The 22,531-nt window shown below is 42.9% G+C and overlaps 1 protein-coding gene across 3 annotated transcripts in view; it reads right to left on the minus strand.

The window, feature by feature from the left end:
* Positions 1-22,531, minus strand: part of GRIP1 (glutamate receptor interacting protein 1) — a 511,398-nt gene that overhangs the window by 143,813 nt on the left and 345,054 nt on the right. The gene's annotated exons all lie outside the window — the stretch shown is intronic.

Below are 22,531 nucleotides of genomic sequence, written 5' to 3' on the forward strand. Positions count from 1 at the left end.
ACAGCTCTTTGTGGGACCCCACTAGAAACAACCCCGGTGAATGACTATTCGCCATTTACAATTACTTTTTGTGATGTATCAGTTAGCAGTTTTAATCTATTTAATACATGCTATGCTGTTTTTATATAGTGGTACTTTTTTTCAAGTCAGAACATCTTCTAGGAATAAGTCAAATGCCTTACTGAAGTCTAATATATTATGACAACAGTTACCTTTATCGACCAAACTTGTGGTTTCATCTAAAAGCAATAGCAATTTTGTCTGACAAGCCCTATTTTTCATAAAATGATGTTGACTGGCATTAATTATGCAACCATCCATTAATTATTTGCAAATTACTTTCCATATCACCCGTTCCAGAATTTTGCTCAGGATCTGTGTCAGGCTAATCAGCCTATAGTTACAAAAGTCATCCTATTTACCCTTTTAAAATACTGGCACAACATTATCTTTTTCCCAGTCATCTGGAACTGCCCCAATGTTCGAAGATTTGTTAAAAATCAACATTAATGGTTCATAGAACTCCCTGGCCAATTCTTTTAATGATCTTGGGAGCAAGTTACACAGATCCATGGATTTAACTTCAATGGTTGCTTTTTTAACATCTTCTCTAGTTACTGATAAAATAGAAAGTATTTCCTTATCATTGTAAAGATATGAATACATCATCTTGTTTCTTTCCAAATACAAAACAGAAACAGAAACATTTGTTGAATACTAATGCCTTTTTACATTACAATTGACAATTTTACCATTCATATCTAATATTTTACCTGTACCACTGCTAGGATTTCTTTTATATTTAAAAAAATTCCTTTTATTTTCCTTAACCCTATTGGCCACAAATTCCCTTTATCAATTGTCAGCATTCCCTAAATGCTGATGTGTACTCATTGCTATCAGCTTCTCCATTTTTCCATTTGCTTCATATATTTCATTTATTTTTTACTGCTGATTTCACTTTCCCCCTTAACTAGAATGTTTTTAAGCCTTCTTTTGTGATTTTGGAATTGTGTTATTCTGGGCATCTAATAAAGCATCTTTAAATAAGTCCCAATTATTATTCACATTCTTATGTTAATTTCCACCCGCCCCCACCACCCCAGTTTTTCTCATGATAGTTTTTAGCTTTGGGAAATTGACCTTTTTAAAGCACCAAGTATATAGGCTTATGGACAGGACTATATTCTGTTTGCACATAACACACAAAATCAGGCCATGATCACTTGCAGCTAGGCAACCATCAATGTTTAATCATCAGGATTTATTACAGGAAGTCATTCTGCCATTAATATTAGAAGACTTTTAGGTTCTATGCATTTGTGGGAACAGTTGGGATGGGTTGCTTCCTTGGATACAGAAATAGCCTTTGACAGAGTGGAGCAGCATTATTTATGTGAAGATATTTGGCTCCTGGGTTAGGCTCAAATTTCCTCCATTAGATGCAGGTATTATGAAACTTCTAAGGCTGCTGTACTTACCAATATTATATACTCTGACTTTTTTTTTTAATTTTACATGGGGTTGTAAGACAGCAGTTTCCCTCATTCGTTTCTGTAGCCTCTGGCTGTGGCTCTTACATACATGGATGGAACCGAAGGTATGAGGATGTGAGGAGAATATGCTAAACCAGCATTATATCCTCCTGGGTTAAACTATTATTCACAGATATAGAATGTTAGTGAATTTTAAAAATGATATTATGAAATTTGAAGTTTTAAATAGCAACTATTCTCCTGAAAGCAGAGGCAGTAGACTTTCTCCCATTTAGATTAATAAATAGAAATACTAAGTACTTAGGAGGTAAAATTTCTATTCATTTATAGGATATATACAGCTGAACTATTCTATTCCTACTTTTTAGTATTCAGGGAGATTTGGCATGATAATTATATTTGCCATTGTCTCTGTTTAGAAGGACTAGACTTTGGAAAATGAATGGTCATATTGTCTACAGATGTTACCTATTGTCCTTTAGAGAAAAGATATTAATGAGAGAGAGATTTTTCTTTTGATTAATTTAAAGGAGAATGTGATCACGTATTGCTCTCAAAGCATGCCACAAGGTAGGAGAGCTTTCTTTCCCATTTATAAAACTCGATACATAGCTTGTCAACTCAGGTTTGCTTAAAGAAATCTGCTCTAGCGGACATTCGATGTAGATGCCAATGGATTTAGCCAGTGAAATGTTAATAATAACTATATTACAAATTCTTACATGTGACTGACATATTTGAGAAAAATAACATTGAACCAATTGCTTAAGGCACTTGCCATGGATCCACAGGATCGGTGCTATGACCTCAGCTTTGGAACAGTCTCTGGGAGGACCTCTTCAGTGTGTCAGACCCTATAGGGGTCCCACTTTTCCTCCAGGGTAAGCCAGTCAGCTTCACTGTCTCATTGGACTGGGCCTTCAACACTGCTTCACACTGTAAGCTCCGTTCAGTGAGTCCCCCTGAGAGAGACCCCTGAGGGAGATTTGTACTGTCTTAGGGAGCAATGCACTCCGCAAGCATCTGCAGTGACACTCAGCCAGCACTGTCAAACAGTAGGGTTTATTAGTCAGCTGGCACACAGCATAGGGTGTCCTTGGTGAACAGAGAGAAATGAAGGTTAAAGCACAGCCCATTCTGGGCAGCAAGAGCCCTGCCAAACTGTAATGAACCCCATTGCTCAAGCCCTGTCTGTCCCTCCATCTGATCTCCATCAGACTCCGAGGTGTGCCCTCTATTGCTTCCCGCAGCCAACGCTTCAATTGCACCTCACACCCTTCCCCCCGAGCTGTGGAGATGCAGCTTAGCTTCTGTCATAACTATAAAGGGAAGGGTAACAGCCCTCCTGTGTACAATACTGTAAAGTTATTTTCCATCCTGATTTTACAGAGATGATTTTTACCTTTCTTTCTTTAATTAAAAGCCTTCTTTTTAAGAACCTGATTGATTTTTCCTTGTTTTAAGATCCAAGGGGGTTGGATCTGGACTCACCAGGAATTGGTGGGGGGAAAGGAGGGGGAATGGTTAATTTCTCCTTGTTTTAAGATCCAAGGGTTTGGATCGGTGTTCACCAGGAAATTGGTGGAGAAGCCTCTCAAGGCTACCCAGGGAAGGGAGTTAGTACTTGGGAGTGGTGGCAGCAAAACCAGATCTAAGCTGGTAATTCAGTTTAGGGGTTCACATGCAGGTCCCCATATCTATACTCTAAAGTTCAGAGTGGGAAAGGAACCTTGACAGCTTCCTTGCTGAGAGATGGGGAAGACCATATCTCTCTGGGTCATTGGTTGCTAGGTGTCCACATCTGGGCATTTGGATTTGCCATTGTCTTCTCAAGAGCTCCACTGATATGGGATCTAAGGCTCCAGACAGCTAGGTTCCATTCACACCTGTGTCTTAGCCTGCCCGGAGAGCACACAGTCCCTTTTCACCCACTAGGTAACAATGCAGCATACGGGGAAACTGGGGCACACAGAGCCTTCATTAAAACATTACAAAAAATTCCCACTTTGGAATTAAAGGCCTGTAAAAGCTGTGATTAAACACTTGGGATAACTTCTTTGCATCTAAGATGCATGAACCTGTAATTTATGGATATACTGGGGGCTTAAATCCCTAGTAGATGCCTTTGCAGCACAGGGTCTCATTTAGCACTCAATCTGCTTTTGGTCTTCCCTGTGAGCTCCCCTTTCCTCACCTCCATTTAGAAGACTATGGGTAAAATTGGTCAATTGGGCCACAATTTCTCCCCATGTAAATGTAGGTATTTGTTAACTCAACAACTAATCTGACCCTCTGAGCCTTGGGAAAAGATTATTACTTTAGTCAAGTTACCTAACAGCTTGATATCCTCCTTCTAGAGAGTAAGTCAGACAGCCCAGTTACAGAAAGGAACAGCACCAGAGGCAACCTAGTGGCATGAAATACAGGAGCAGAGAAGGCAAAATTTGCTTCTAAATAATGGTAAGATATCTGTAGTGGTGATGCAATTTACAATCAGACATCGCACTATCCTTGAGCTATGTGTGATCCACATATATCATATCTATTTTAAATGTAAATTGTTATCTGGGCATTGGATGTTGCCTTATTAGAGATTTTTCACACTAATGTATTTATTTGCTTAAGCAGAAATGTTAAAACTTCATGTGACTTATGAGAAATCTGACAGGCATGGCACAGTTATACTGGCTTTTGTTTGGTAATCACATTGTATTTATTATAGAGGATTTAAGATGAAATTTTGTATGTAATCCATAGGCTATTATTGATTTATAGGGGGCAATGGAATATTTTTAGATGCTCTAAAATAGAAAATTGCCAGTAATAAAATGACAGGATTAATTCAGAAACAACAGCACCAAATTAAATGTGAGAAATTTAAGATTTACAAAAAGGAGTTGCTGATGGTGATAGAGGGCAATATTTTACCATTCAATGTGACCATTAAGTTACTGATTAGTGCACTACCAAAAAAACATTCGGAAAAGGTATCATCAAGGCCAAGGCTGGATTAAAGCACTACAAAATAAAATACTGGCTTACATTAAAATGTGCTGAATCACAGAAGTGCTGATGACCTTCGCTGCCAATAAGTATTTCAAATCCAGAAGGATTTCAATTTCTGTTAAAGATGTTTGCCAATGGAAAAAAAAATCTATAATTCAGAAGTTTCCTCCATACTAGCCCTTGCTCTGTATTTCATAATCAATCTCTTTACTTGTTCTCTGGGGTTTAATGTCCGCATAATGAACTAATGGCAAAGAGAAATGAAGACAGATGCATTCATTTGCATGAGCTAATTTATTACATAGCCAGACTTACTGAATACAGCACTGCAGTGAAACATTGAGCCATAAGAATGTACTGAAGGTTGCTTTCTTTTGCAATTTAAAATGTAAATATTTCTCACCAACTCAATCAAGAAACTGAAGTGGTACTATATTAGCACACATAACAGAGTGAATGTTAGGTTATGAGGCAGTAAAAAGCCTTTAAATGTGAAGGTTTTTTTCCATCTATAGTATTCAGTTCTCAAACCAGAAGTCCTAGTGAGACGCAAATATAACATGCCTATATCATCCTTGAGCAATACTGTTATTAGAAATAAAAACATTTCCAGTCAAACTACAAAATGTGACATGTCCCATGAAAATGGATATTCTCTCTCTCTCTCTCTCACACACACACACACATTACATCCTGATGAATCTTAAGCTCTGAAATCTTTAGACAAGAAGGAATGTAGAAAAGACTAATGTCAGTCTGTCTCAATATTAAGAATATTAAAACAACCAGTTACAAATTCTGGTTCATGTATATCCCAAGCATGTGTGTCTTGCTTACTGTATCCATTTCAATGGCTCTCTTTTTCCAATATCCGGGTTAATGTAAAGAAAAAATTCAATGCAGACAAAAACAGGAAGGAAGAAATAATTGAAAGATTCAAGTGAAATGAAAGAGTAAAAGTTTCAGCTGAAAAATGTTATCTACCAGGTTAAGATGCTGTCTTTAATCTGAAGCAGAGAAATTCTCTTTTGTTTTACATATGATATACACTAGAGATGCAACTTATATGCAGTATTAAGATATGGGACATCCACTACAATGATGTTGATCAAGCATTTCTATGAAAATACATGATTTCTTATTTTCTTAGAGAAGGATGATGACAGAACAGGTGATTTCACTTTGAGGTGAAAGGACATCCTTAAACTTAAGCAAAGCAAGTGTCTACTTGAGGGCCTGCTCTGTCAGGGTACTTCATTCCATGCAAACTCTGCATCTCACAGGATGCCTCGATCTCCTTCTCCTCCACTCCAGTCTCACTGTTAAAACAATATACTGCCACACCCACTCAACCTTGTAGGAACAGGACCAGAAGTGGAGAAGTCAGCTCATGACCTGATTTTCCCTTACGCCAAGCAAAGAATTTGGCATCTTACTCTTGTTTAAGGACTCAGAAATCTAAGAGATGTTCTGCTCAGCTGTGAGACCTACCATGCCAATCTATTCTGCCATTGCTTTTACTTTATCCTTTATTATTACTTTTAATTTTTCTAGGGCACCACTGAGCTCCAAAGATCTTTGAGCTTACTCCCTCACATGGAGACTAGCAATGTTGTTGCTAAAATTGACAGAGGCGCCTCTGCACTAAGACTCTCTATCGTGATGCTAGAGTCTGATTTCCAGAGGTTCTGAGCACCTGCACTTTCCCCTGATTCAACTGGAGTTTCAGGTGCTCAGCTCCTCTACTTCCTTGATTTCTCATATAAGGCAAAGATGGATTGTTAGTATCCTTGTAGTTCCTTCTCCTCCCACTGAAACTTGTAGAGTAAAACAGCATATTAATGCAATGCTCAGATTTTGAAATCACAAAAAGCAATTTTCATGGTAATTTTCTCCCTTTTGTCTGTTACATGAAAGCTTAGGTAATGACAATGGGTTGGGCTCATTTGTTTCTATTTTTAACCCCATTGATACAGGAAATGCAAGTCACCAGACCTGGCTCTTGATTGAGGGCACACTGGTATAATTTTAGGTCAGTGAGGGTATGGTCACCAGTCTTTAACTTGCACAAGGTACTTAAGTTTAACTTGTGGTTTCTTTTTTCTAGTTATAAATTTATTCCCATTTATGGTCAGGACACCAGTATAAAGGATACTATTTGAAAAGCATGTAGATAATTCTTGGCTTTATTTCCATTTTTATGACATGAGCTCTCCTTACCCACTTGATGGGAGCGTATTCCTTTTGTTCATATCAGTTTTAATGTGTTTTATGGAGCTGAGATTTACCTCACAAAAAGATGATATATTAGAAGCTATCTTTCTTCATAAATATGTAATAATCAGCTCATTAAAATGGACAGAAGGATTACTTTTGCCTATAGGCACGATTTGAGATTTCCCTAAAATTTATTTCATACCCGTAGTAGGGGATCATGAGAGATTGCTGACTGTGTTTAATATTGCCAGAAGATAGTTGTCTAAACTAAAGAAGCACTAGACTATCTCATCTAAAGATTTTTTTTTCTACAGAATGTACTGTAATTCTGATAATTTTAAAATTGATACTTTAGGTCACCCCCTCCAGGGATTCTTGAACTAAAAGTAGATAGAAGTGGTGCCCCCTGCTTGTATAAAAGCATCTAATAAAAGTCTTTGTCATGATTTTTGCACAAAATGGTCAGCCATTCTATGAACTTTTCTCCTAAACAAATATGTATAAACTTCTATGCTGATCCCACCCCCATGAGAAGCTTTTCTGATTGTAAATAAGCTAGCTAAAGGCCAGGTCTGTGCTAGAAAATGTTTGCTGGTACAGACATACTGGCAAACCCTCTCAGTGTGGACTTTGCTTATACTAGCAAAAAAAGTGTTTTTGCAAGTACAACAGGTAGTGGTTTGTCAAGTGAAATAAGCTATACAGGCAAAAGCATTTTTATTCCAGTATAACTATGCCTACACTAGGGCTTTTGCTGGTATAAGAAATGTTGCCAAAAAAAATCACATCCTTAATCAACACTGCTATATTGGCAAAAGTTTCTAGTATGGACCTGGCTTAAGCATCATGGAGAACAGTCAGACAGAAAGTTCCACTCTGGAACTTGCTCCCTTGTTGGTTTGACGAAGCCTTAGTTAGTTGATCATTAGGCCATGCTTCAAAGGTTACTGGTTAGCTTACTGAGGTTTGGCATAAGTTCTTTGGATAAGAGGTGTCTTATATCTCAAAGCTAACGTGGGCGTGGAATTTCTCAGCTCCTCCAATTTATGGAGGATGTTGGGAATTAATCCAAGGAACATCTGCCTAATTCTAATTGCTGATAGTTGTTATGAACTTGTGGTATTAATTTTATGTTTATAATGTTTTAAGGGAGCCACAGAGTTGTGCAAAGGGTACATATGTTATAAAACCAGATATAAATAAATAAATGAGAGATGGTGTCTGAGTCTTCTTAAAATGCAAGTTGATGAACTGCTGGGCCTAAAGGCCATCTGGTTCTCAGGTATTATATTAGCCACCACTACTGGAAAAAAATATTAGTAACTAGTGTAGTTAAAATATTGAAACCCGTCTATTTATCAATCAAATGGAATATTGTAGCTTCCTACTCCAGTTTCTATATATGGAAAATGGGAACTTCTACCTCCCAAAAATGTTGTGAGGATCATACTATTTGAAACTTGGACTATGAAAAGCACTTTGTACTATCAGTTATAAGCATTGCTAGGTTATCTCAGATAGTACTTAACTCAAGCTTATTTGTATAATTATGATTATTTTTTGTTGTAGGAGTAGTCTGAGGTTCATGCTTTCTATGTGTTCTCCAGCTCCATGTGCTTATTATTATGCATTTCCTTTTTGTTAACATATAGGGAGTAATGGACCAGAATGTTAACAATCTCACTAGATCTTTACACCACATTTATCAGCATGGTATGTGAATGGCTTGTTGGGCCTCTGATTTTGCAGGCACAATTTTGCAATGAGTTTCAAATGCACTGGGAAAATTTTAAGTTCTTACTGGTTTTATTGAAGGCCTACCCTTTTGGCCAGAACTCAATCTGAAAGGTTTTAGAAAAATTACACACATTCACCCACAGGGGCTGGCTTCCTCCTTTCCCTGGGGGTGCTCAATCCCCACTCAGCCCCAGGCCCCACCCCCACTCCACCCCTTCTCCCAAGTCCCCACTCCCACCCCGTCTCTTCCTACCCTCGTTCCACCCCTCCCCCAAACATGCTCCCCTCTGCTTCCCCCCAGTGTCTCCTGCATGCTGCAGAACAGCTGATCATGGCAGGTGGGAGGCCCTGGGAGGGATGGCGAGGAGTTGATCAGCGAGGCCACCAGCAGGTGGGAAGTGCGGAGTGGGAGCGGGGAGCTGGCTGCTGGTGGGTGCTAAGCACTTGCTAATTTTTTTCCGTGGGTGCTTCAGCCCTGGAGCACCCACAGAGTCGGTGCCTAGGCATTCACCCCACACAAATAAGTTTGGGGGTCTGTTTGTTTTTAAAACTTCAGACTTATTGCAGTACTAATAGATTTCATGGTAATGATGCAGTCTCACTATGGTCTTGGTCCATCAGCAACATTCCCTACGGGTGTTCTAGGAGCTCTATCGATTTTGATCTCTCTTAGTTTTGCTTACATAAGCAACCCTTCCAGGATCAGTTCTTCACAGAATTTGACAGGATCTGATCACTCATGGCTTTCTGGGAGACCTATAATTCAGCTGTAACATGTGTGTTCTCTATTTCCAGAACCTTGTTTTTCCTCTATCACAGAGGTTAGCTCATTTCCATATTATTTATCTGCCAATTGCTTGGAGTCACAATGTCATCTACTGTGGGAGAAAGTTGTACTATGTGGCGGATTCTTGTCTCATGGTTATCAACTTTCAAGCGAGACTTCCTACTGCTCCACTGATATAATCAATTAATATTGGAGCTTGGCACCTCTCCCAGCCTTGATCAATATATACTCTGTCCACTTTAGGGAAGTAAATTCAGGATACTGTTTCTGGCTTATAAATAACAGCATTCCTTTCTTGATTTCAGTATGGCATCCTTCTCCCCCCAAAGTTGTGTTCATGTTTCTTTTATTTCTGGTCACACGTCCTCTGTAACAGGGACAGTTTAACTTTCTGTACCAGTTTTAATTTGTGGCTATTGGATAGAGCTCTCTTTCATTGGTTCTTCACTGCATGCTCACACTAGGGGACATAAACAGCCATGTAGATAAAATGTGAAGAGAAGGTCTGAAGGTTGCACAAGGATAATAAACAGAACCCAAAAGAAAAATGTCTACACTCAACAAACATGTTGTATTTCCCTGAGACCGGGGTACAGGCTCTCTTGAGCTGCTCAATGAGCTTCGGGTGTCGACGGCATCTGAAGCTGGCTGGGGCACTGCTTAACTTGAGCTGGGCCCGACTTCCCGAAGGGGGTGCTGAGCTGCCCGGCCCAGGGTGTGGCTCACCCCCAGCCCTCTCCTGTGCTTTACAGGAGGTAGGAGATCTTCCCCTCCCAGTCTTTTTCAGCTTCTTCCCCGGAGCCATGGAGGGGAACCGGTGCCGGCTTATGGATGGCGCTGGTGGAGCACTGTGCATGGAGGCTGTGGTGCTCAGTGCGGAGTCAGACCGCTGCTCCGGTGCCGGAGTGAGTGCCGACTCCATTAGGAGCACTTTCAGACAGATATCGAGCTCCTTCCTCATCCTAGGTTTAAAGGACTTGCAGATACGGTACTTGTCACTTATGTGTCATTCGCCTAAGCACCTTAGGCAGCTGGTATGTAGATCACTGATGAGCATAGGCCGTTTGCAGCGATTGCAGGGCTTAAAGCCTGTGGACCGGGGCATGCCCCGTCCCCTGGCTGAGTCCCATTTGGGACTAAAGAAAAGTTGAGAACTACTTCTAAGGGTAGCTAAGAAACTGCTAACTATATACAACTATACTACAGGTTTTCAAAGTTCACAAGAACAGAAAATGAAACAACGCTAGCCGAAGCAGCAGATGTTCCAGCACCATCACTGGCGGTAAGAAGGTACTGCAGGTGGGAGGAAACTGGCAGCGCCCCTTATATCGCGCCATGCGGGCAGCACTCCAGGGGGCGCCAGAGCAGGTCCCCTATGGATACTGCTGAAAACTTCTGGCACTGGTGCATATGGCGAGCACACACACATCTAATATGGAATGGACATGAGCAAGCACTCGAAGAAGAACTTTTCACCTCAAAATTGCCAACTGAACTTATCACACAAGTACTGAATGAAACAAAGGTAAATTTACACACTGTGCTATGCAATAGTGAGATTTAATTTGAAGAGACAAATAGTAATTTAGAATTAGGGTTTATAACATTTGTAAGTTTTGTTGAAAATGCAAGGGTTAAACCGGTATGAAATCTTGATGGATAAAAAAAAATGCTTATTATTTATGGTAATCACTGCTAGTCAGCTTTGGAATCAGTCATTTGGAAGATGGGAGATAATGTAGTGTAATAAATATCCCTAAGATCTACGTTTCCCTCAAAACTTATTAGACTCTCCATATTTTATGTCCATTCTTCAAAATATTGAATAATTAAATTATTTACAAGCAAAAATATGCATTTTTAAATTTAAAGTTGGCCCATTAAAAGTATAATGTAGTTATTTTTCTTAGTCAAGTGAAGTGCTTCTGGTAGGAGTTGAATATCCAATGCTGAAACTGAATTTCTTCCCAGACTACCCCTTCAACCTGCCTTGAACCTGAATTTATGGAGCAGACTCTAAGGCTACGTCTTCACTACCCGCCGATCTGGCGGGTAGCAATCGGTCTATCGGGGATCGACTTACCGCGTCTAGTGAAGACGCGATAAAATTGATCCCTGATGGCTCTACCGTCGACTCCGGAAATCCACCGCGGCAAGAGGCGGTAACGGAGTCGATGGCGGCGCGGCAGCGGTTGACTTGCTGCCGTCCTCACAGCCAAGTAAGTCGACCTAAAATACGCCACTTCAGCTACGCTATTCACGTAGCTGAAGTTGCGTATCTTAGGTCGACCCCCCGCTGTAGTGTAGACCTAGCCTAAGTATCTTGCTGACCTGGGGGCAAAATCAGGTATCTAGTTTTAAGCGTGTAAATAGCTCCATTGAAGCTAATGGGACTTAGCCAACTTTCTATTCACAGAAAATCAAACACTCTTGCTCCGTCCCCAGCCCCACCCCCACCCCTCCTTTGAGGCCAGGCCCCTGCCCTGCCCCTGCCCTGCCCCTTCGCTGAGGCCCTACCCCCGCTCATTCCACACACACACACACCCTCTGTTTCTTGCTCTCTCCACCCTCACTCACTCGCTCATTTTCACTGGGCTGGCTCAGGGGTGTGTGGGAGAGGGTGAGGGCTCTGACTGGGGGGTGCAGGCTCTGGGGTGGGGTCAGAAATGAGGAGTTCAGGGTGCAGGAGGGGGCTCTGGGGTAGAGCTGAGGGGTTCGGAGTATGGGAGGGGGCTCCAGGCTGAGGCAGGGGATTGGGGTGTGGGAGGGGGACAGGCTCTGGGCTGGGGGTGCAGGTTCCGGGGTGGGGCCAGAAATGAGGGGATCTGGGTGCAGCTGAGGGCTCTGGGCAGGGGGTTGGTGTGCGGGGGTGGGGTGAGGGCTTCGGCTGGGGGTGCAGGCTCCGGTGTGGGGCTGGGGATGAGGGATTTGGGGTGCAGGAAGGGGCTCCAGGCTGGGACTGAGGGGTTCGGAGAATGGGAGGTGGATCAGGGCTGGGGCAGGGGGGTTGGGGGGTGTGTGTGTGGGGGAGTGAGGGCTCCGGCTGGGAGTGCGGGCTCTGGTGTGGGGCCGGGGATGAGGGATTTGGGATGCATGAGGGGAGTCTGGACTGGGGCTGAGGGGTTCAGAGTGCGTAAGGAAGCTCTGGGCTTGGGCAGAAGATTAGGATGCCGGGGGGGAGGGAGGGAGAGGCCTCCAGCTAGGGGTGCAGACTCTGGAGTGGGGCTGGGGATGAGAGGTTTGGGGTGCAGGAGGGTGTTCTGGGCTGGGATCGAGGGGTTCAGAGTACAGGAGGGGATTGGGGTGCAAGGGTGAGGGATCTGGCTGGGGATGCAGTCTCTGGGGTGGGGCTGGGGATGAGGGGTTTGGTATGTAGGAGAATGCTCCCAGGCTGGGACTGAGGCGTTTGGATGACAGGAGGGGGATCAGGGCTGGGACAGGGGCGTGGGAAGGGGTGAAGGGTGCAGGTTGCGGGCAGCACTTACCTCAGGTGGCTCCCAGAAGAAGCAACAGCATGTCCCCCCTCCAGCTCCTACGTGGAGGCGTGGCTAGGCAGCTCTGTATCTGCGCACTGCCCCTTCCACAGGCCCCTTCCACAGGCCATGATTCCCGGCCAATGGGAGCTGGAGAGCCGGCACTTGGGGTGGGGGCAGTGTGCGGAGCTCCCTGGCTGCCCCTACGCATAGGAGCCAGAGGGGGGACATGCCGCTGCTTCTGGGAGCTGCAGGAAGCCTGCCTTAGCCCCGCTGTGCCACCGACCGAACTGTTAATAGCCCAGTCAGCGGTGCTGACCGGAGCCGCCAGGGTCCCTTTTCGACCGGGTATTCCGGTCGAAAACCGGACACCTGGCAACCCTAAATCGGGGTCTAGGAGAAAACCGGAATAATTTAGATCTAGGCCCACTTGGTTGTTCCACTCTCTACTGAGAGTGAAAGCAATGATGCTAAATATGGTGGGCCTGTTTACTATGTGTATGCCTTGCACATTACAAACTGGACTAAACCCACCAAACTCATTTGACATAGGCTACAAAATAACCATCAGATTAGTTGGTTAATACTAAACTATGTCACATTTGAATGGTTCTGCTAGAGTAGGACTAACCCTGTGAGACATGGTCTGTCCCAACCAATATTATTTAATGAAACTGTCATCCTCAGATCACATAAGGTGAATATGATTTTAAATTCATGCTGCTTCTTTATGTTACTTGCATAAACATTGCTACATTTTCCTTTACATTTACCAAGATTATGTTAATCTTGTAAAGAAGAAATATTACACTACAGTTATTCCAGTATTATACCATGCTATAATAGCTCTTCTTTCATCAAAATTGCAGCATATAAAATCAAAACGTTAAATTCAGCCAATCTGATTTTATTTGACTTAATCTGTAAACTGAATCATCATATATTGGATCATATGTTCTGGATAATCAGAACACTTACTGTAACCTGCACATGACATACATATTACATTCATTTTGCATTTTATTACTTTTATATTAGTTATTTTCTAAAACTCTGTATAACCTTTACTTATGTCCTTTTTACAGATTTTTTTCTGTTCTCAAAATGATATGGACATTTCAGATTTAAAAAAAATATGTTACTATACTGAAGCAACTAGTTTGGCCTTTAAAATTCTCTCGCTTCCAGTTGACCTATATTCTCATCCATTAGTCTTGGGTACTAGACAAGGTATTCCCCTCAGGAATTTCACATTTGGTGCAGCCTCAGACAGAATATGAACAGTTGCTGCACAGATGCCACGGACCAGGGAACCCCCTCCGCACACACTTCTGTTTTTATAAAAAAGATAAACAGCACCTGTATATATTCAGAGCCAATGGCCTTAAGAAAACTGCCTGTCTGCAGCCAACACACACAGAGAGTGTATATATACACACTGTATATTAATTCTGAAAATCACATGAAAGGATCACAAGATTTTCTTGCTTTATTACCATTACTAAGAAAATTACATATAGCAACAATTTTCTAGATATCAGCATCATCAATCTTTTTCCTGACATTCATTTCAAGGCATTTCTTCCTTTGCATATGCTCCCTTAAAGTATCACTTTCCAGTCCAAAAATTCAACCTACCCTAAAATTTCATGTTTATTTAACATTTTATTACTGATTATTAAAATTCTATCAGCCAAATCCTCCGAAATGAGGCTTCACAATTGCAAATAAAAACTATTCCACTGGCTGAACTACTGTAGTAGATGCACATAGTGCTGTGCAATCATACCATGTTCTCCCTCCAGTCAGACTGCCAGCTCCACTTTTGAGATCAAGCAGCGTACAGCAGGAAGAGAGCCTTGTAAACGAAAAGATCCAGCATGCTTACAAGGATAAGGGCAGCAGGTATAGTGGAAGGATGATACAATATACTTGAATGTGCCTATATACTGAAAGAAAACTGGTTGGTTTAATTTTAGACCTCAAAGACTTGACAGTTTTCTGTCAAAACACGGTTCCCAAATTTAACAACTGATCTACAAATAAATACTGTACATTTATGCAACTAAATATCAAATTCTGAGATGGCAGGAGGAAAAATCCTGCTTTGGTGGGCGAAAGGAAAAGAACAGGTCAAGTAAATAAATTTCAATTCTAGTTCTGTACAGGTGTTCCTTCTTCTACTCTACGAAGGTAACTCCTGATCTCACCATGGTCGCAGAAGGCCTCGTATTCATTGGACCTGATGCCATTCTGGCACAGGAAGGCAGTTGGGAGCAAGATTTGACAAGGTCTAACACCCCCTGCATATCATGGAGCCAGGCTCTGCAGGAACACAGGGCTTTTTGGGAAGCAGGACAGTAGTGAGTTAAGGAGGACAGTGTGGAACTGCTGCTGAGTAGATCAGGCAGTGCAGAAGCTACTGCAGCTACATAACTGCTCTGTAGCCGAAAGCAAAGGAGATTTCTTCTGCCCAGGAAAGGTCCCCACTGTGCAGCCCAAGTACTTGGGCTGAGTGCAGTGTACAGGATTTCACTCGGAGGAGAGAAAGCAATATGGTTATAATTCCCATCTCTAAGTCAGTAAAGCCACAAATAATTACAACACCTGCCAAATATTACAGTTTGCAAAAAGTTCACCCCAGTATTTTCGTGAACATTTCAAGCACTCAAACTTCAAATTACGAACAATCTGCCATGCTAAACACATTTGGCTTAATAGGTTTTCAAAGAAATACTATGCTTATTTTACAATGATTATTTTACTCCTCTGTGCTACTCAAACAGATAAAGAGACATACATTATTATACAGGAAAGCACTTCAGAACTTGCTTGAGTCCATCCCTGTTCCGGACACCATTTAAGCACATGCTTAACTTTAGGTATGTGCTTAAATCCCATTGACTTCAATGGGCCTCTTCAATAGTGTTGCCCACTCTTGCAATTTTATCACTACTCTCCCAATATTTGGTGTTTTTCTTAATTCACATCTCCTGCAGAAATGAGAGAGAATGAGAAACTCAGTTTTCAGTCAAAAAAAGTAGATTTCTAGTCCTCCTGCTTGCAGAGAAAAGCTGGACAATGAACACTAAAAGATCAAACACCAAGAGCAAATAAGAAAAAAAAATGTATTATTTGTAAAGTCTCATGGTTTTGGGGGGCTGACTTGTGATTTTTGAACATGTGGGGCTGGCAACACTGCTTTATGCAGGTGCTGAAGTGCTGATCCGATAGGGATCATTACCTGAATTAGGGCCATAGTCCCTGCCCCAAGGATGTTGCAATCTTGTACACAGACAGATTAACAATTCAGCTGCATAATACATCAGGTGCCAGTCTGAATTCGAATAATGCAGGCATCTTGCAGAGATGAGAGGAAATAATCTGTCTCTCACTCTGTAACCTGTCAGTGCCAACACCACCTCCATACTCAGGATTAATTTTACCACAGAAAAGAAACTGCAGAGCTAACCAGTGATTCAAATAAATACACACACACAGTATTAATTCTAAGTTTTAAAATGCAATTTGGGTATAATACCACTACACATCACTTTAATTAACTATCATTACTTTCAGAAATTCTATAAATCCCTAAGAAAGAATCAGTCATTTGTTTTTGGGCTATGCGAAGACATGCTTAAAATGATAAATACCCTCATCATATGAATAATGCATTCACTGTGTATCTAAAACAAGCTCTGTTCCAAAGAGATGTTTAATCCAGTCCCTGCTTTTGGGGATAAAATGGAATTAAAAACAGGACATTTATTTCATGAAATGCCTGGTTTGGGCTGCAGGTTTGTCATGGTGATAAAAAATGTCATGGACACAGCGACTTTACAGTTTGTCCACAACTTTTCCTTGTGTCTGGGATTTCACAGGCTGCAGAGATGTGGGGGTCACCCGAGCCATGGGCTGACCATGTTTGCTGTCACAAAAGCTCAGGGCAGGTGATCCAGCAGTGCCTGGGCCAGGAAGGGAGTGGAGCATCATGGGAGAAAGCCCCACCTGCATGCTGTGTGAGAACCAATGGGCTGGAGCAGGGAGCCGGGCCAGCCGTTTGAGACAGGAGCTGCTGCTGTAGGAATAGCGAGAGGTTGGTTTGTTCTGCACCTCCACCTCCCCTCAGGGCCTACTATTATCCACAGACAGGACCAGATCCCCAAAGGACATCCCACCCTAGCGGCAGGACTGGACTTTACCGCCCCATCACTTTCTATGGCGTTCCTGTGACTTTACATACCATTTCTCCTTAAACCTGTGACATTTACTAAGGGTATGTCTACACTACCGCGGTAGTTCGACGGCTGGCAATCGAACTTCCGGGTTCGATTTATCGCGTCTGGTCTGGACGCGATAATTCGAACCAGGAAGTGCTCGCCGTCGACTGCGGTACTCCACCTCAGCGAGAGGAGTACCGCGGAGTCGACGGGGGAGCCTGCCTGCCGCGTGTGGACCGCGGTAAATTCGAACTAAGGTATGTCGACTTCAGCTACGTTATTCACGTAGCTGAAGTTGCGTACCTTAGATCGAATTGGGGTGTTAGTGTAGACCAGGCCTCAGTTTACCTTGACTGTAAACTCTGGAAGAATTCCACCAGGATTTCAACAGCTTCCACCCCACCATCAGCCTCAGCCTGGACCAATCTACACGGGAGGTCCACTTCCTAGACACCACAGTACAAATAAGTGATGGTCACGTTAACACCACCCTATACCGAAAACCCACCAACCGCTATGCCTACCTTCATGCCTCCAGCTTCCACCCCGGACACACCACACAATCCATCGTCTATAGCCAAGCGCTGAGGTACAACCGCATCTGCTCCAACCCCTTAGACAGAGACCAACAACTACAAGATCTTCACCAAGCATTCTCAAAACTACGATATCCACACAAGGAAATAAGGAAACAAATGAACAGAGCCAGACATGTATCCAGAAGCTCCTGCTACAAGACAAGCCCAAGAAAGAAACCAACAGAACTCCACTGGCCATCACCTACAGTCCTCAGCTTAAACCCCTCCAATGCATCATCAGTGATCTACAACCCATCCTGGACAATGATCCCTCGCTTTCACAGACCTTGGGAGGCAGGCCAGTCCTCGCCCACAGACAACCCACCAACCTTAAGCATATTCTCACCAGCAACCACACACCACACCATAACAACTCTAACTCAGGAACCAATCCATGCAACAAACCTCGATGCCAACTCTGCCCACATATCTACACCAGCAACACCATCACAGGACCTAACCAGATCAGCTACAACATCATCGGTTCATTCACCTGCATGTCCACCAATGTTTATATGCCATCATGTGCCAGCAATGCCCCTCTGCTATGCACATTGGCCAAACTGGACAGTCACTACGTAAAAGGATAAATGGACACAAGTCAGATATCCGGAATGGCAATATACAAAAACCTGTAGGAGAACACTTCAACCTCCCTGGCCACACAATAGCAGATGTAAAGGTAGCCATCTTACAGCAAAAAAACTTCAGGACCAGACTCCAGAGAGAAACTGCTGAGCTTCAGTTCATTTGCAAATTAGACATCATCAGATCAGGATTAAACAAAGACTGTGAATGGCTAGCCAACTACAAAAGCAGTTTCTCCTCCCTTGGTGTTCACACCTCAACTGCTAGCAGAGGACCTCACCCTCCCTGACTGAACTAACCTCGTTATCTCCAGACTGATTCTTGCCTGCATATTTATACCTGCCTCTGGAAATTTCCATTACATGCGTCTGACGAAGTGGGTATTCACCCACGAAAGCTTATGCTCCAATACATCTGTTAGTCTTAAAGGTGCCACAGGACTCTCTGTTGCTTTTTACAGATCCAGACTAACACGGCTACCCCTTTGATACTTGACTGTTCTGTGATTTTTGAGCAAAGATGCCATGACAAATCTCCAGTCTTACTTACAGAATCATAGAAATATAGGGCTGGAAGAGACCACAAGAGGTCATCAAGTCCAGCCCCCTATGCTGAGGAAGGACCCTGTATACAGATATCATCCCTGCCAGGTGTTTATCTAACCTGTTCTTAAAAACCTCCAATGATGGGGATTCTACAGCCTCCCTTGGAAGTCTGTCCCAGAGCTTAACTACCCTTATAGTTAGAAAGTTTTTCCTAATATCTAACCAAAATCTCTCTGGCTGTAGGTTAAGCACATTAATTCTTGTCCTACTGCAAGTGAACATGGAGAATAATTGATCCTCATCCTCTTTATAAAAGCCCTTGACTTATTTGATGACTGGTATCAGGTACCCCCTCAGTCTTCTTTTCTCAAGACTAAACATGCTATTTTTTTAACCCTTCGCTCATAGGTCACATTTTCTAAACATTTCATCATTTTTGTTGCTCTCCACAGAACTCGCTCCAATTTGCCCACATCTTTCCTAAAGTGTGGTGCCCAAAATTGGACACAGTATTCCAGCTGAGTCCTCACCAATGCCGAGTACAATAGGACAATTACCTTCCATGTCTGACAAATAACACTCCTGTTAATACACCCCAGAATGATATTAGTCTTTTTGTAACGAGAATCACTGTTGACTCATATTCAATTTGTGATCACAATAACCCCCACATTTTCTTCAGCAATATTGCATCTACCCAGTTATTCCCCATTTTGAAGCTGTGGATTTGATTTTTTCCTTGCTAAGGGGAAAAACACAGAGAACGTCATGTGGAACTGCTTCAGAAGCCTTAGGCCTGGTCCACACTAACCCCCCACTTCGGACTAAGATACGCAAATTCAGCTACGTTAATAACGTAGCTGAATTCGAAGTACCTTAGTCCGAACTTACCGCGGGTCCAGACGCGGCAGGCAGGCTCCCCCGTCGATGCCGCGTACTCCTCTCGCCGAGCTGGAGTACCGGCGTCGACGGCGAGCACTTCCGGGATCGATCCCAGAAGATCGATTGCCTGCCGCTGAACCAGGAAGTAAGTGTAGACGTACCCGTACTAAAATCAAGATATATCATGTTTATTGTTCCCCCCATCCACTAGACCACTAGCCCTGTAGAAGAGAAGTACGTTGGTTTGGCATGATTTGCTCTTGACAAAACTATGTTGGCTATTCCTTATAACCCTATTATCCGCTAAATCTTAAAACTGATTGTTTAATAATTTGTTCCAATATCTTTCTAGGCATTGAAGTTAGGTTGATTGTTGCAACAATTCTTAGCTTGGCTACAAATTCAAACTTGAGACATACGTTACACCCCAGTAGGGTGACACCTTTTGTTTGTGCACCCTTTCAGCCTTCACCTTAAGAGCCAAAGGGATCTCTCAAATAAGGCAGAAATGGTCAATTCACCTTCAGATTTGAACAAATTCTCTCTTATAAACAGAGACAGAAGCCAAAGAAAAATTTAAGTGGACTTCTTCTACCAAAGATTCTGGAAGACTATTTTCCCAATGGATAGGCAGATGGAAAATAGTACTTTGTTCAAAAGAAAAGGACCTCCTTTTCCCAGGTTTCTTAATTGCTCATTGTGATGGGGTGTACTCCCCATACTGGTACTGAGAGGGCTGAATTAGGCCAGGTGGGCCCAATCAGCGAATTAAGCAGCAAATGAGGGAGACAAGCTGTGTGGGGAGCTAATTGCGAGGAAGCTCACCTGTGAAAGAAGAGGAGGTAGGCGGAGTTAGTATAAATCCAGGAATCTGGTAGCAGCAAAGGCTGCCCAGAGGATTTTGCAGTCAGCCTCTGTTTAGTAGAGAGTGAAGGAGGGAACCGAGGGAAATAATAGGACCCTGGGGGCCTGGCCCTAAGGGAAGGGCATACACTCAAGAGAACAGGGAGGGAAGAGAGCTTGTGGGATGCGGGGTAGGAAGCAGCAAGGTTGTGGACTAAACAGACCGTGGCTGCATGTTGTAGGGAATCTGGGTTGGAACCTGAGTAGAGGGTGGGCCTGGGTTCCCCTACGTGCCACTGGGGAAGTGGCACTGGTGGGGTAGTGAACTGGAAGATTGCCTGGGTCACTGGAGGAGTGACTGGGTCAGGGCACTGGGTGTGAGAACTGCCGGAGGCCCCTTGAACAGAAGAGACTTTGAAAGATTATACCCTTGAAGTGGGGAATGCTGAGTGACCTGGCTGGAGGGCTGAGTAACAAAGAGGCAGCAGCAGCTCCTGGAGTGAGAGAGGAGCTGTGGACCAAGAGAGACAGAGAGAGACGGTGTGCAACAGAGCTAATCCCCAGAACAGCCAGGAGGAGGTGCCATTGCAGCAGTAAGTACAGCATCCCTGTCACACTCATCAACCGGAGATGGTGTAAATGCTACTCGCATTCAAGGCTGAAACTGGAAGAATCTGTGCCAAGCACAAGAATTTTAGATGCTGGTTCTTCTCATTTCTTCCACAAGGATTATATTGGGAACCCAGAACATAGCCTTATAAGCATGTGTTCTTCTCCCAAATACAGTAGGCACATTGAATGCAAGTCTGTGATGGACATGTGGCACAAGCTGTTTAATACGTAACTTTAAACTTCAATAATTCTCTCCTCCTCCATCAATTTCAATTTAAAAAAATTCCAGAAGAATACAATATAATAAATAGATACTTAATAAGTTGAGTTTTATTGACTCATGATGTAAAATACTACCCAACTATGGTACCAGCAGAGATCTGTATTCACTTCAGGAAGCACTGAATCTTGATTTTTATTGGACTGGAAAAACGAGTATGCGACCATGTAACTAAAGACTGCATAATAATACAGACGGAATAAAGGCAGCACAGGAAATCTTCATTCTGGAGCTTTCTAACTTTTGAGAATTTGACTTTGCAATCTAAACAACATTCATTAAATGAACGGGGGCAGAAGGGAGTTGTTTGCCTAAGATTTTTTTAGATAGAAAAAAACCAATTCTATTATGCACAGCTGCAATGCTTTCCTCCATCACCATATCATCATCAGGGTTTGAACCTTGGACCTTCAGCGCAGACCACTGAGAGACAGTGTGACTAAGGCCAGGTTTATACTACAGACTTATATTGGTATAACTACATTGCTCAGGGGTGTGAAAAATCGACACCCTTGAACAACGTAGTTATACCGCCCTAACCCCCCCATGTAGACAGAGCTATGTTGACAGGAGAGCTTCTCTCATCGGCATAGCTACTGCCTCTTGGGGAGGTGGATTAACTAAGCCAATGACAGAAGCTCTGCTGTTGGCGTAGGAGCATCTTCACTAAAGCGCTACAGCGGCGCAGCTGCGTTGATGCAGTGTTTTAAGTGTAGACCTGCCCTAAGTGGCACTCAGGTCTGTCATATTACAGCTCTGAGTTCCATTCCCTGGTTGTGGAATATCAGAACTTGGTATCTGGTATCTAGTACTGTGCATCTTCCAGGAGGTCAAATGGTATTGTGGTTGGGAGAGGGGGTGGCCACATAATTTATTTTGCTTGTGTCTCATTAGAGGAGGTTCAGCTTTGTGTGGCATGCTGGAGTGAGATACCAGCATCGTGTATGCACAGTGCTGACGTAATGTTGAACGCGTTTAGCAGTTAGCCTGAAGCAAGCTCTGCTGAACAAAAGACTAATGGGAAATGTCAGCTTCTAACACCTTATAACTTGGCCCAATTATCATTATTATTTAACATTTATACTGCAGTAGCGCCTGGGGGGGGGGGGTCAACCCAATTGAGGCCTCATTGTGCTAGGGCTGTACAAACACACAGAAAATCACAGTCCCTGCCCCACAGAGTCTACAATCTAAAAGATAAGACATGGTCGATGGGTAAGATAAACAAGAGAATCGGGGTGGGGATGGTATAATATGGGACATA

The sequence above is a fragment of the Terrapene carolina genome, unplaced genomic scaffold, assembly GCF_002925995.2.
Source record: "Terrapene carolina triunguis isolate 2854851 unplaced genomic scaffold, T_m_triunguis-2.0 Scaffold68, whole genome shotgun sequence".
NCBI classification, from domain to species: Eukaryota; Metazoa; Chordata; order Testudines; family Emydidae; genus Terrapene; species Terrapene triunguis.